At 36.0% G+C, this 15,689-nt stretch overlaps 1 protein-coding gene and 1 pseudogene across 1 annotated transcript in view; one reads left to right on the plus strand and one right to left on the minus strand.

Annotated features, from left to right (window-relative positions):
• The window catches only part of PDE11A (phosphodiesterase 11A), a 361,649-nt gene that overhangs the window by 318,207 nt on the left and 27,753 nt on the right, over positions 1-15,689 (minus strand). The window lies entirely within an intron of this gene.
• On the plus strand, positions 9,194-10,154 carry LOC123798083 (cytosolic 5'-nucleotidase 3A-like; annotated as a pseudogene).

Raw genomic sequence — 15,689 nt, forward strand, 5'->3', positions numbered from 1 at the left:
AGAAAGGTTTGGAGACCAAGTTCAGTTCCGCTTTTCATCCACATCTTTTTAAAATGCCTTATAGAGTTGCAATGTAGAGAAGCTAATGGAAATACAAACTATAAAAGGAATAAGCCATTGAAATTCTAACTGATAGGTTGCCAAACTGTCTGAGGCTTTAAAAAAAATTGCTTTTATTGGTACATCATTAGTAACACTCATTTAATTCCCATTAATAAAAGCATCTCCTTTACATTTGTGACTTATCATAAACATCACTTATTTTCCAGAAAATGCTTGAAAGGCTAAGCTCTTGAAAATTTTGATTTGTCTTTAAAGATTTCAAATGTACTATCCTGCTTTTCTCCATACCGAGAAAGATAACTAATTGTTCTGAATTGATGCAAAGCTTGAGATTATATTGCATAAAAACAAAGACATAGTAACTAGATAGCTAATTCTTTGGGCCTCCTAATTCAATACTTGCTGAGAAAAAGTGCAAAATTTTTATTGTTGTTCTTAATATGTATTCGCAGAATGTCATTGCCCACCAATAAGCAAAAATCTTGTCCTTCTGAATTCTTTCACAAAAATCCTTTGGAGATTTGAATAGTACAAAATATTACCAAAAAATATGTATGTTTTTGAGGCTTCATTTTTTTATGGACCTTAAGTGGGCAGTGGAGCAGTTTGTAAATACACACACGTCAGCTCTCCTTGGTAAATGTTTAATAGGCATACTTACATTTAAATCTTCCAAGCTGAATTAGTAGTTAACACATGCCATAGAAGAATTTAATATGAGGTTTCAAAACCACTGTTACTGTCATTTGAACTACTGTTATTCAGTGTCATTGTCATTACCAAGTTGCTTGGAAGGTTACCCATTTTAGTTATGTTGCTAAAGTCAACTTGGTTTGCTGGAGTTATTTCTTTGTTCTTCCCTTCTTAGTTAGCACTTTTCTTTGGCCCTTATTATAGTCATCATGGCTATTTTTGTTTATCTTTCTTATTGATAAATACAAATATATCTCAAGGCAAAAGACACAAGAGTATGGAAAAACTACAGCACAGTTGAAACCAAAATTGCAGGTGAGGTGGTACAAAAGAAAAGAATTCTTAAACTTCTTTAATAGATAGCACAGATCCCTATTAGAAATATACTGTAAGTGTGCAGATATATTGTAGGTAGAATTAAAATACAACTCCATGCTCTGTAAGTTTTACTGTGTGTAATTAAAATGTCTGAGAAAAGGCCAGTACATGAAAAGAGAGCTATGCAAAGAGTTAGCCGGAGGCACCTTCCTTCCTATCACAGAGTGGACATCTAAGAACTGCAGTGAATCAGGGAGGCAAGGCTATAAGTTAGAACCAGGAAGTTTAAGAAGTCTGCAAATATGAAGAAGGGATGGTCAGCATGGAGTTGTGGATAAGGCACCAAATAGTCAGGAACCAGGAATACAGGGAAAGTCAAGGACAAGACCGTGATGCATGAAAAGCCAGGTCTGGGTTGGGAGTATGAATGTAACAATGATACACTAGAGACTTGGTCTCATCACTTGTTTTAAACCTAACAAAGGGGGTGCCTGGGTGGCTCAGTCGATTAAGCAACTGTCTTTGGTCCAGGTCATGATCTTGGGGTACTAGAATACAGCCCCATGTTGGGCTCCATGCTCAGCGGGAAGCCTGCTTCTCCCTCTCCCTCTGCCTCTCCCCCTGCTTGTGCTCCCTTGCTCTCTCTCTCTCTGTCAAATAAATAAATAAAATCCTTAAAAAAAAAAACCTAACAAAGACCACCTCCAACAACCCCCTTGTACTCTTCTAACTATGGCCCATTGAGACAACCCAAAAAGTGGCCCCAAAATGTAACTAATTCATTAGCAACTATATCAGTCAGGTCCTGACCTTTCCCACGTTTATAGCAAATACTGTAATTTCTAGTGTCATAGTATATATTTTTTCATTACATATTTTATTTAGATTTTATTGTTAATATGTGGAAATTACTGTTTCTGTTGATAAAAGTTTAATGTTAAAAAGTAATTTTAAAGTTCACTTTAAAAAGTCCTGAAGTTTTCATTCTTAAACACATTTTAAAATGAAATGTGTTTTTTTAAAATATTTATTTTATTTTTTTTTATTTTATTTTTTTAAAGATTTTATTTATTTATGTGACAGAGAGACAGCCAGCGAGAGACGGAACACAAGCAGGGGGAGTGGGAGAGGAAGAAGCAGGCTCATAGCAGAGGAGCCTGATGTGGGGCTCGATCCCATAACGCCGGCATCACGCCCTGAGCTGAAGGCAGACGCTTAACCGCTGTGCCACCCAGGCGCCCCTAAAATATTTAAATCATTCTTTCTCATGAGAGCATGATGATAAAAATACAGAGACTACCTGATATTAAAATATACCTCAAAGCTACAATAATTATTAAAACAGGAAGATACTGTTCTAAAAACAGAAAAGTTGAGGAAAGAGAATAGAAAGCCGCATATATGTGCATATGTGTATATGTGTGTGTGAATAAATGTATTTAGTTAATCATAAGAGTAGTATTTAAAATCAATTAGAAAAGTATAGATTATTCAATTAGTTATATATTTGGAAAAAATAAATAAGATTCTTATCTCACATCATACATCAAAATGAATTCTACCTGCATAAGAAATTAAATAAAGTCATCTGATGAACTGCAAACATAGGACAGATTTACTCAAACCCTGCCAAGATACACTTCTTATTTTAATGTTACATACTAGGAGGGAAAAAAAGTTTGAATATTAAATATAATAACCAATCTTATGAGAATGCATATATACCACATATTATCAAGTGAATCCTAAATCTGCACTCAGAAAAGTCAATGGATTTATGATCAGGTGTTGGCCTTCTTTTCCACCAAACCATTAACCAAAGCAGGCAATAAAAGTAAGTATAATTCCATTGCTTTCATATATTCTATTTTAGTGATAATTCTTATCAGAAGTACAAATGGTCAAAAGTTTTCAGTAGAAGAATGAATAATGACATGATAAACAACAAACTAAATCATCATTTACTTTACTTGAAAATTATATTAAAACATTTATGTTATTTAAAAATTTAAAAATTTAAAGATAAAATAATAAAAGAATAGAAGAAATGTAACTGAACATTTGTCTGAACTCAAGAGGAGAATGTCTTTTAACCTATAAATCCAAAAGAAGGAAGCACAAAAGACTAATAGATTTGACTAATAAAAATTTTAAATTTTAGTACCTGAAAAATAATACAAACAGAATTAAAAGTAAAATAAAATTGGAAAAATATTTTTAAAAGTAGATGGCTGACAAGGTGTTGAATCCTTCACATACAGATTTCTGACAAATCAATGAGAAAAAAAGAGTAACAGATAGGAATAAGGAATTAACAAAAGAAAAATTCTCGATGGGCTATAAGTATGTGAAACTGTCAAATTACAACAATAGTTACAGTTTTTTCTATAAAATTGGCAAAGATTAAAAATCTAAGATGTCAAAATACAAGATACTCTATTGAGAGTTTTTATGAAAAGTCTATTTCTATTGTTTTAAAGATTTTTATTTATTTATTTGAAAGAGAGAGAAAGCACAAGCAGGGGGAGGGGTTGAGGGAAAGAAACAAGCAGACTCTATGCTGAGTGGGGAACCCCACACAGGGCTCCATCCCAGGACCCTGAAATCATGACCTGAGCTGAAGGCAGACGCTTAACTGACTGAGCCACCCAGGCGCCCCTGAAAAGTCTACTTTTATCTATCACTGCTGGTGAGAATACAAAATAGTGAAATATATATGGAGGACAATTTGGTAATAAATTAACAAAAACCTTTAAGGTTTTTATACTTTTCTTTTTTTTTAAAGATTTTATTTATTTATTTGACAGAGAGAGAGAGACAGCCAGCGAGAGAGGGAACACAAGCAGGGGGAGTGGGAGAGGAAGAAGCAGGCTTCCAGCAGAGGAGCCTGATGCGGGGCTCCATCCCAGGACGCTGGGATCATGCCCTGAGCCAAAGGCAGACGCTTAACGACTGAGCCACCCAGGCACCCTGAGATTTTTATACTTTTCAATACAGTAATATCACTTCTAGGAATTTATGACAAGGACAAGTTGAGAATAGAAATTGATTATATTAAGGTATATCCACACTACTACTAAAAAAAAATTATAGGTTGTTATCATACACATTTGAGTGCTTTTATTACAACATGGAAAAATGACATAACGAAAAGAAGTTTATAAAAGCAGTACTAATTAGCATAGTTACCTCAGGGTGTTGGAATTACCGTCAGGGACAGCACTATAACGTCAAAAGAGCCTTCCAAAAAGATAGAAGTCATTATACTACCTGATTGATAGGCAAGATATACCAAATGACAGCTATCAAGATGGAGGGGGGTTGAGTCTCATAAATAATATAAATATGTGAAAAATAGACAGTATAGCACTCTACACTTTTTTTCTTTTTAGAGAGGGAGGGGGGAAGGCCAGAGGGAGAGGGAGAGAAGAATCTTAAGTGGCCTCAATCTCAAAACCCTGAGATCATGACCTGAACTGAAATCAAGAGTTGGAGGCTTAATTGACTGAGCCACCCAGGAGCCCCAGCACTCTACACTTTAAGCAGGATATAGCACCAGTCTAACTAGCCGTGTTATTTTTTTAAGCCATTATTGTCCTGGCTATGAAATTCTTTACCATAAAAATTCAGTCCAGTTGAATTTCTACACAGAATGTCAAAGGAATTTGATATTTTCTGAAAATCACAGAGAACAAAGAACAAAAGGATGGCCAAGATACTATAGTTGAGCAATGTCCTGATATAGATGGATATTTCAACTCTTTTAGAATCTGACCCTCTCCACATTTAATTGCTAAACATCGCAGCATATTATATGGCACTGTATATATAATACTGGAAAACATCCTGATTTTCCAAAAGGATAAATACTAGAAACCAAAAATTAGCAGCCTTATATTTGTTCACAAAATTCTCAACAAACTATTAAACCAGTAGATGTTAAGTTAAAAAGAAAATGATTAAGAACAAATCTTCCAACCACTGAAAGTCCAGGTTAGAAAAGATCGGGCATCATCCGTTGGGAAGAAGACTTGGAAGCTGTGTGTCACTACTTCCCGCCAACCTTCCAGGTGGATGCCTAGAGCTAATTAGTTCCATATACATTCCATACCCTCTGTAAACCACTGTGCCCCTGAAATCCTTTTTTCCTGTCCTAGACCAGGCTCTCCATTTCCCTAGTGCTCATTCTAGCTTGGCTGCAAGTAAATAGCCGTGCTGAGAGTACTTGGACACTCTCCAGAAGTTATATGGCCATATGCGCCACAAAACAGTGGGGCATGAATCTCCAGCCCTCCAATATGAGACAAAGAACCACGTATCAAAGGTGTTGATATGTGGTTAGGTCTCTCAGAGGTTTGTTTCCATCAGCACAAATCATTCATAAATAATCTGGATAGACACAAGTGTGGACTCAGCACCCAGGGTATATTTTCCTGGATAAAGCACCAAGATGCTTTCTAAGAAATGCTTATAAGCAGGAGTCTTCTAGATAGATACACTGGAGTACTCAGGCAGACTGATTTTTGGCAGGTTTGTCTAAATTATCCCACCTTCAATAGGTTTAGTTAGCCCCTCCTGAAACTGGTCTCCTGCCTGATGCATTGTTCCAGATAGTTCCTTGACCAGCCGGCAGAACACTGTAACAGCCTTTTTACAAACTAGATCAAGTCCTTGGCAGAACAAACCATTTATACCATTCATCACATTTTTCAGCTCTGGGTTCGGCTGGGTTAGAAAGATTAGACATATCAGCTAGCACTCACTCTCACAGAAGCAACAGGGTTAGGAACCATTCTATAAATCTCAGTTCACATTGATAAAATGAGCAATCAGTTTAACCACCTACGGTTCTTCCTGGATTAGGATACGCATAGGATGGAACAACAGAAGCAAAAACCACAAAAACCCTGGGCTGCCCAAATCTACAAGACTCCCACACGCTCCTGTGGATAAAGCAATAATAGATCTCGAATATTAAAGGAAAGTTCAACTTTAAAACTTCATAGTGTCCAAGTCCCTCTGTTTACTTAAAAAGAAAGAACATCTTATGAGCATGTTTCCCGCACCATAACCCACCCACTCACGTGCTCATATACAAGAACATCTGATACATCTGGCTCTACACTACACCCAACCACTTCATAATACTGGTCACGCAGACATCAAACATTTAGGAAAACTGACTACAAGCTAGATCATCAAAATAGACAATTTGAAATCATTGTTTCAAACAACTGATATAACACAGAACATATCATTTAACCACAATGCACTTTAGTTAGAAAAAATAAAATAGAGAAATAAAATATTGGAAAATTTAACACACATTGCTGAACAACTTATCAATCAGAAAAACAAAAATGGAATTATAAACGTTTTAGAAAATATTTAGAAAAATACCAGGGTGATGTTACAAGTATTATGTACCAAAATTGTAGGACACAGAGTTATAAAAATTCTTAAAGTTTTAGTCTTAAACACTTACATTAGAAAAGAAAGAAAAGTTCAACTTAATGAAGTGAATATCCAACCACAAGGAATTAGAAAAAAAGGACAGCAAACAAAACTCAAGAAGATGAGAGAAAATAATAAAAATAAGAGCAGAAGTTAATGAAAAAGAAAATAAGCATATAATGAAGAGGGTCAATAAAGGTCCAAAAAGTAATAAAATATACAAATATAGAGAAAACAAAAGAGAAAGGCATTAAAAATTTTAAATAAAAAGGGGGTAAAGCTATAGTTGCTACAGAGATTAAGCAGATAAAATCTTTCGAACAACTCTGTGCCTATAAATTTGAAAACTGAGATGAAATAAACAGATACATACAGGTTAACAACCCAATCTTTAAAAAAAGAGAGAATGTAAAGTGTCAATTTTAAGAAATTGAATCAGTAGTTTAAAATAGTCACATTAAGCGCGGGCATGCATGCGCGCGCGTGTGCGCGCACAGACACACACACACACACACACACACACACACACACACACGATCCAGATGGATTTCTAGGAAATTCTACCATTCAAGCATTAGGAAATTCTAATCTTACACAAACTATTCCATACAATGGAAAAGAGTCCTTTGTAATATAACAGCTTTCAAAACCAGACAGGGATGTTATAAGAAAAATATAGGCCAATCTCACTTATGAGTGAATATAAATGCAAAAACTCTGAAAATAAACATTTTTACAAAACAAATCAGACAATGTATAAATAGGATAACTTATTAAGACCAAGTTGGTGTTTACTAGTTTATCATGAGAAGATCAATTAAAGTAATTCAGCACATTAACAATTTAAGGTAAAAAAATCATATCTTAATAGAAGCCAAAAAAATTGGATAACCTTCTATATCCATTTGTGATTTAAAAGAAGAGAAACAACCTCCTTAACACACTGGTAATGGAAGTCATTTTCCTAATCCAATAAAGGTCATTTCAAAAGACCCAGAGAAACTTGATACCTAACAATGAGACTTTGAAAGCATCTTCTAGAATCTCAGTTTCAAGATAAGGATGCCTATTTTCTTCAACCCTATTCTACATTGTACTGGAGGTCCTTGCACAGTAAAGCAAGAAAAAGAAATAAAAGGTAAAGGATTGAAAAAAACAAAAACCTTCATTATTTGTATATGATACGATTGCTTACACAGAAAATCTCAAAGGAAAATAAAAAGCTTAACACAGAGGGATTACTTAATAAATGTCTGCTGAGGAAATACGCAATAAAATAGTTCTACAGATTAAGTGAAATAATCTGTGTCAACTATTTGGCACACAGTAGAAACTTAATAAATACCAATTTTTTCCCCTTAAAGTTTACATTTTAGTTATTTATGTCATGTGGGCAAACAAAATTTTTAAGTAAAAATTTAAATTAATATGAGAGATGTTGGATTCAAAATCAATACACAAAAGTAAAATTACATTTCTAGATTCCCACAACAATTAGCTAAAAAGTAAATTTTTAAAACATACAATTTAAAATAGCAATAAACATTTTTAAATATCTATGATAAAGAATCTTAAGCCTTCTATAGAGAGAGCTAAAAAAACTTCATTGAAAGACATTAAAGAATAGTCAATAGGAATATCTAACATATTCAGGTGGGAAGACTAAATATCAGAAAGTATATCATAATTCTCTCCAAATTGATCTTTAACTTCAGCACAGTTCTAACAGAAACTCAACAAGCTGATTACAGAATTTACAAGAAAGAAAGGAGGGCCAACAAAAGCCAAGATACTTCTGAAGAACAAGGTGTGGGGTGGGGCTGGGAGGTTCTCCTTACCAGATATCCAGACTTACTATAACCTATGGAAATCAAGGCTGTGATACTGGTGCAGGCACTAACTAATAGACCAAAGGAAGAATAGAGGGCCTAGTAATAAATCCATGCCTATATGGAGAATGAATTTATGACAAAGCAGACATTATGGATCATGACAAAAGGTGATCTAATCAATAAATGACACAAAGTCAATTGTTTATCCAAACAGAAAAAAAAAATGAAGTTGTATCCCTATCCTACAGTCTAACGCTAAAATGAATTGAAATTAAATACTTGATATAAAATACCAAGTTATAAAATTTGCCAAAGACTATATCAAATATTTTTCTCTATAACCTTGTTTCTTAAATAAGAAGCAAATAATGCAAAATTAAATGAGAAGATTGATAAATTACAGTAAAATTCAGAATTTGAACTCACCACTGAGAATGAAAATCAAGTGGGGCACCTGGGTGGCTCAGTCGGTTAAGTGTTAGACTCTTGGTTTTGGCTGAGGTCATGATCTCAGGGTCACGAGATGGAACCCTGCATCAGGGCTCCAAGCTCAGCATGGAGTCTGCTTGAGATTCTTTCCCTCTCCCCTCCCTTTGCCCCTCCCCTCGCTCATGCTCTCTCTCTCTAAAACAAAATAAATAAATAAAATCTTAAAAAAAAAAAAAAGAATGAAAAGCAAGCAGTAGAGAAGGGAAAGATTTTTACAATACATGTAACCATTAAGGAGGTTGGTATTCAGAGGGTTCACTGTGAAGCGTATGTGTGCCCTGCTGCCCACTGTAATTGGCCTCTTCTTTTCCTGGCTAGGAGGTAAATGAGGGCCATGGCTGGCTATGGGGACAGTGGGCTCAGTCGGCAGTGCCGGAGTTTGTGCGCTGGTGGCAGTGGTGGTATTGGCCCAATACATATTCACCTTGAAGAGGAGGATACAGAAGATCAAGATCATTGAGATGAATATTGGATAGCTAAGAAATGACTAATTAAGAGTCTGCTGTTTTTGTGAAAATGATTCCAAAACTCCAAAAACATTCAGTTCCCATCAAGAACACTGCAAGGGTAGAAAAAATTATCTGTGACCATGGTCTTGTCAAATAAGTAAAACTAAGTAAATATAAGGGAAAAGTTGCCCAACATGTTATAATATCATCGACAACTGTAAACTGCTTACAGATAAAAGTCAAAAAAAGATATTCAACTAAAAGAAAAATATTACGCTATTAAAGTTGATCTTATTCTTACCAGAGACTAGAAGTAGTCTTATACAGCAGAATAGTATACTAAGTCACATGATCTGCCAGTTGAACAAGCTTTATCAAAAGCTAAACTTAAAGAAATTATGGAAGAATCTGATGTCATGTGTAAGGAAGGAAATGAGAATTTTTTTGATAAGCTCCAGCAACACAATATCCCTGTGTTCGTATTTTTGCATGAAATAGGTGATGTACTACAAGAGGTTATCTATCAAGGTATCCAAATATCAAAGAAGTGTCGAACTTCACGGATTTTGATGAAAATAGGGCTTTCAAAGGATAAAAAGGGGAATTAATGCACTTACTTAACAAAACCAGAATATTTCAATCCACTGAAAGACAATAGCAACTTAATGCTTTGGGGCAACTCCCAAATAGACAAGAGTGGCAGATGGGGGAGCTAATGTTGAATATATTCAGACAACTGGGTATCTAAATGATGGAATGGGGGACTTTTAGGAAAGTATCTAGGTTCTTTCAATATCATTTTTGTACAATTTAGTACTCATTCAAGATAGCCAACATTATTCTACAGATTCTATAAACACATATCTTTCAGGAACACCTCTCTCTCATAGAAGTGATGACACGAAAACTTGCTGAAAGACAGCTATTTATAATATATTCTTGCTCTCGAAGTTTTTCCTTTATGCTACTTTCACATCTTCAAATATGTTGAATCCATCAGCTGGAAACTCCTTTTTCTTTACCTCTTCCAACACACTTCCCACCATATTTTTTTAACAGGTTAAAAACAAAACAAAACAAAAAAAATTAAAGCCAAAATTAGAAAATAACTCCCTGCTTTTCTAAAGTTGATTTTGAAGTTTAATATTATCAAGCACTTTCTCAGGAGACTTTTTATACTGGGAAAGTTTATATAATTTTGAAAAGAAGTTGCATGAAATAGTCAAATAATGTGCATGATGTTAAGTGTTGCTGTTTTTATAATTTGGGTCAATTATGCTGATGGTATCGCCATCTCCTAAAAAAAAAGAGAGAGAGAGAGAGAGAGAGTGGGGGGAGGAGGATGAGAACCTCTTTAATGACCAGGAAAATACAAATTAAAACCACAATGAGATACAACTTTCAACACACCAGATTGGCAAAAATGAAGAAGTCTAACAATATCAAGTGTTAACAAGAATGTGGAGCAACAGAAATCAAACACATTGCTAGAGGAAGTGTAACTGGTGTGATCCTACTTGTGAAAAGAGTTTGTCATTAATAGTAAATTTGACAGGTGCATTAACTATGACCCAGCAATTATACTTGTACATATATACTCCAAAGAAACTCTCACACGAATATATTAGTTTCCTATTGCTACTGTAAAAAATTGCCACAAATTCAGTGGCTTAAAACAACACAGATTTATTCTCTTACAGTTCAGGAGGTCAGAAGTCCTAAATTCAAGGTCAGCGGGGCTACGTTCCTTCTGGAAGCTCTAGGGGAGAATTCATTTCCTTGAGTTTTCTAGCTTTTGTAGGCTGTCTGCATTCCTTGGTCCATGGCCTAATTCTCCATCTTCAAATGCACTTCCAAGCAACAAAGCACCTTCTAATCTTTCTCTAACTCTGACCCCCCTCCTTCCCTTATGACTGTGCACTGGGTCCACCCAGAAAATCCAGAATAATCTCCTCATATTAAGATACTTAGGTTAATCACATCTTTTTTTTTTTAAGTTCCAGATTCATTACTTGCATATAACACCCAGTGCACCATGTAATACGTGCCTTCCTTACTACCCATCACCAGCCTCTCCCATTCCCCACCCCCTCCCCTCTGAAGCCCTCAGTTTGTTTCTCAGAGTCTACAGTCTTTCGTGGTTCATTCCCCCTTCTGTTTACCCCCCCCTTCATTCTTCCTTTTCTTCTCCTACCGATCTTCCTACTTCTTATGTTCCATAAATGAGTGAAACCATATGATAATTGTCTTTCTCTGCTTGACTTATTTCACTTAGCATTATCTCCTCCAGTGCCGTCCATGTTGCAGCAAATGTTGAGAACTCGTTCTTTCTGATGGCTGAGTAATATTCCATTGTATATACGGAACACATCTTCTTAATCCAGTCATCTGTTGAAGGGCATCTCGGCTCCTTCCATGATTTAGCTATTGTGAACAGTGCTGCTATGAACATTGGGGTGTGTATGGCCCTTCTCTTTACTACATCTGTATCTTTGGGGTAAATACCCAGTAGTGCAATTGCTAGATCATAGGGTAGCTCAATTTTTCACTTTTTAAGGGACCTCCACACTGCTTTCCAAAGTGGCTGTACCAACTTGCCTTCCCACCAACAATGTAGGAGGGATCCCCTTTCTCCATATCCTCTCCAACAATTGTTGTTTCTTGCCTTGTCAATTTTTGCCATTCTAACTGGCGTAAGGTGGTATCTCAGTGTTTGGATTTGAATTTCCCTGATGGCTAATGATTTTGAACATTTTTTCATGTGTCTGTTAGCCATTGGTATGTCTTCACTGGAAAAGTGTCTGTTCATATCTTCTGCCCATTTTATGATTTCTTTATTTGTTTCACGTGTATTGAGTTTGAGAAGTTCTTTGTAGATCTTGGATACAGTCTTTTATCTGTAGTGTCATTTGCAAAATCTTCTCCCATTCTGTGGGCTGCCTCTTAGTTTTTTTGACTGTTTCCTTTGCTGTGCAGAAGCTTTTTATCTTGATGCAGTCCCACAAGTTCATTTTTTCTTTTGTTTCTCTTGCCTTTGGAGATGTGTCATGAAAAAAGTTGCTGTGGCCGATGTCAAAGAGGTTGCTGCCTATGTTCTCCTCTAGGATTTTGATGGATTCCTGTCTCACATCGAGGTCTTTCATCCATTTGGAGTTTATCTTTGTGTATGGTGTGAGAGAGTGGTCAAATTTCATTCTTTTGCATGTAGCTGTCCAATTTTCCCAGCACCATTTATTGATGAGACTGTCTTTTTTTCCACTGGATGTTTTTTCCTGCTTTATCAAAGATTAGTTGCCCAAAGAACCGAGGGTCCATTTCTGGGTTCTCTATTCTGTTCCATTGGTCTATGTGTCTGTTTTTGTGCCAGTACCATGCTGTCTTTGTGATCACAGCTTTGTAGTACAGCTCGAAATCCAGCAATGTTATGCCCCCAGCTTTGTTTTTCCTTTTCAACAATTCCTTGGCGATTCGGGGCCTTTTCTGGTTCCACACAAATTTAAGGGCTGTTTGTTCCAGTTCTCTGAAAAATGTCATTGGTATTTTGATCGGGATAGCATTGAAAGTGTAGATTGCTCTGGGTAGCATGGGCATTTTAACTGTTAATTCTTCCGATCCATGAGCATGGAATATTTTTCCATCTTTTTGTGTCTTCTTCAATGTCTTTCAAGAGTTATTTATAGTTTCTAGAATATAGATCCTTTACGTTTCTGGTTAAGTTAATTCTGAGATAACGTATGATTATTGGTGCTATTGTAAGTGGAATGGATTCCCTAATTTCTCTTTCTTCAGTCTCATTGTTCGTGTATAGAAATGCAACTGACTTCTGAGCATTGATTTTGTATCCCGCCACATTACTGAATTGCTCTATAACTTCTAGTAGTTTCAGGGTGGATTCTTTTGGGTTTCCATATAGAGTATCACGTCATCTGCGAAGAGAAACAGTTTGACTTCTTCTTTGCCGATTTGGATACCTTTTATCCCTTTTTGTTGTCTGATTGCTGTTGCAAGGACTTCTAGTACTATGTTGAATAATAATGGCGAGAGTGGGCATCCTTGTCGTGTTCCTGATCTTAAGGGAAAGGCTTCCAGCTTTTCCCCATTGAGAATGATATTTGCTGTAGGCTTTTCATAGATGGTTTTTATGAGATTGAGGAAGGTACCCTCTATCCCTACACTCTGAAGTGTTTTAATCAGGAAAGGATGCTGTATTTTGTCAAATGCTTTTTCTGCCATCTATTGAGAGGATCAAATGGTTCTTGACTTTTTTCTTGTTGATATAATCTCTCACACTGATAGATTTGCGAATGTTGAACCACCCTTGCATCCCAGGGATGATTCCCACTTGGTCATGATGGATAATCCTTTTAATGTACTGTTGGATCCTATTAGCTAGGATCTTGTTGAGAATTTTGGCGTCCATATTCATCAGGGATATCGGTCTGTAATTCTTGACAATCCCTCTTGTCACATAGTCACAGGTTCTGAGGACTAGGATGTGGATATCTCTGGGAAACCATTATTCAGCATATCACACAAGTAAACTAGGAGACTCATACAAATGTTTATAGCAGGAAAAACAACAACCTAGAAGTAACTCAGAAGTCTATCAATGGTAGAATGGGTTCATGTGGTATATTTATTCAAAGGGATATTATATAGCACTGGATATTATTACTATGCATTTCAACATGAATTAGTCTTGAAAACATAATGTTGGGTAAAAAAAGCAAGAAACAGAAGAATATACATAGACTGATTCCTTTTATACAAAGTTCAAAAGCAGATAAAACAAAATTGCGTGTTGAATAGGTAAATATAGATAGGTGGCAAAGCCATGCCATGAAAACAAACAAAAAAGCAAGGGAATAATTGCACAATACTCAGGATAGCAATAAGAGGGGTGAGGTTCAGGAAGTAGGACAATATAATTGTGAAGGGACAGCAGAAGACTTCAGTGCTAATGGCTATGTTTTCTGTTTTGACCTGGTGGAAATAGAAGAATGTCCAGTTTATAATTATTCTTTATGCTGGACATACATATTTTCCTTTCCCCCTTGGTTTATATGATACATTTCACAGTTTCAAAAAAAGGCAATGGACAATACAATGAAAACTGAAGGGCCAAAGCTCTTGCCGTTGCCAATATGTTCAGCACACATTCTGTTACTTTAATTTGCAGAGTTCTAAGGGGTGTATGCTTTGGCAACATACATGAGCAGTTAACAACCCAGTTCTCACTACGTTAATGGGAACATTGTGGCTAAACCACTAAATTAAAACTTTACTCCATGGGATTACTGGTACTAAAACTGAATGTTTATTCAGAGAACTACACATACACACTGCTGTTTGTTCACTTTTCTCACTCTTGCACTGTGTGTTGACATTACCATGTATTAGAGATAATCGACTAAATAGGATTAACTTCCTTCCCCACAGTCCTTTCCATGGTGTTTTGACCACATAACTTTTATGACCTTGATGCTGCTGACATGTAATTTTAAGTTAAGAATCTAATCAACAAATATAGATTGATAATAATGAGCAGTCAGACATATTTTTTAAATAACTATATCATTTCTCCAAATAACCTCTAACTGGATAAAAGCTACAGTGAATTATTTTCACATGCAAAAATAATTTTTTTCGAAAGTGGCAGAACCCAGTATTTACTTTAAGTCCACATGGCAATAGTTCTCCCATTTTTCCATAATATGTATGACAGATGTCACTGTCAGGGTATCAAAGCACTTAATTCCCCTTCTGAAGTGCTATCCGTCCAGTTTGACACCTTCCCCATATCCTTTCTGTAAGAAAAGATAATATTTCAAGCATTATCCCCTTAAATGGTACGGTATATTTAGCTGAACTGTCTGTGAATTAAAGGACTCCCTTGAGCATAAGTTTGTCATAAGATCCATATTTATTACCTGCTAGAAACTTTAGATGATGACAAAAATAACTTACCCACATTAAGAAGTTTTTCCTGGACATAAGAACTAGAATGATCAGTAGGGGAATAAAGGGATAAAGAAAGGGGGGGGTAATCAGAAGGGGGAATGAAACATGAGAGACTATGGACTATGAGAAACAAACTGAGGGCTACAGAGGGGAGGGGGGTGGGGGAATGGGATAGGCCAGTGATGGGTAGTAAGGAGGGCACATATTGCATGGTGCACTGGGTGTTATACACAACTAATGAATCATCAAGCCTTACATCGAAAACCGGGGATGTACTCTATGGTGACTAAAATAATATAATAAAAAATCATTATAAAAAAAAAAAAAAGAAGTTTTTCCTGGGGTTGCCTGGCTGGCTCAGTCAGCAGAGTATCTGACTCCTGATCTCAGGGTCATGAGTTCAAGCCCCATATTGGGTGTAGACATTACT

The sequence above is a fragment of the Ursus americanus genome, chromosome 1 (genome assembly GCF_024610735.1).
Source record: "Ursus americanus isolate L20-20 chromosome 1, mUrsAme1.1.p, whole genome shotgun sequence".
NCBI classification, from domain to species: domain Eukaryota; kingdom Metazoa; phylum Chordata; class Mammalia; order Carnivora; family Ursidae; genus Ursus; species Ursus americanus.